The sequence below is a fragment of the Pterocles gutturalis genome, unplaced genomic scaffold (assembly GCF_000699245.1).
Source record: "Pterocles gutturalis isolate BGI_N339 unplaced genomic scaffold, ASM69924v1 scaffold11135, whole genome shotgun sequence".
In the NCBI taxonomy this organism is placed as follows: Eukaryota; Metazoa; Chordata; class Aves; order Pterocliformes; family Pteroclidae; genus Pterocles; species Pterocles gutturalis.
This window is the reverse complement of record NW_010143485.1, coordinates 47,710-48,555: the sequence shown is the minus strand read 5'-3', so window position 1 is coordinate 48,555 and position 846 is coordinate 47,710.

Here is an 846-nt window from a genome sequence, read left to right as displayed (position 1 = left end):
GCCTGCTCCCAGACTGTCCCTGATCCAAATAATTTGATTGAAGCAAAGCCCCAGAGGGTCTGGGGCGGGGGCAGCAGTGGGAGATTGATGTTCTGCTCCTTGAGGGGGGGCACGGAGACAGCCCCGTGACAGCCACCGGTGCTGCTGGGGTGCAGGGCTCCTCGATCCTGGGCTTCAAGCAAAAATACCAAAGTTTCAGTCCTGCCCGTCGCAGCTTTCCAGGAGCAGCTGCTCCATGTTTTTCCCCCCCTCCATTATCCCAATGTCCCTAATCCTGCAGTCTGCACCCCCTCCCAGCCCTGCTCAGTGTCCCCGGGATGCCAGGGTGTGGGATGTGGGGTCCCAAATCCCATCCCTTTTTTGGACACAGGTTCCTGCTGCTGTTCCTGCTGCCGACACCGACACCGCACAAAGACGGATCAAAGTCCCGCCCCAGCAGCTGGAGGGAGAAATGTCCCCCTGGCCATGTCAAGAGGGTCACTCACACCGAGTGACGGGGGGCTTCTTGGGGGGCTGGGGGTGACCCAGCACCTGTTACTGCCAGCAAAGCTCAGCACCTCCTTCTTGCGCCGCTAATTTCTCGCAGCTCCGGAGGCGGCCGTGGCAGGGCTGTCACTCCAATTAGCATTGTTGCCCTTCACCCTGCTCAAGGGCTAAGGAGGTTTGGCAGGATTTGGGGGTTTGCTCACAGTTAAAGGCACCCAAAGAGCGTCATTAACCCTTCAAATGCCAGGGGGACTCGTGGAGGATTTTGTCGGGCTGCCACCAAGGTCGGGTCCCCCAAGGGAGCTCCAGGAGCTTTTCTGGTGCTTCAAAACTGCATTTAGAGAGAAATTTTTCAAATGG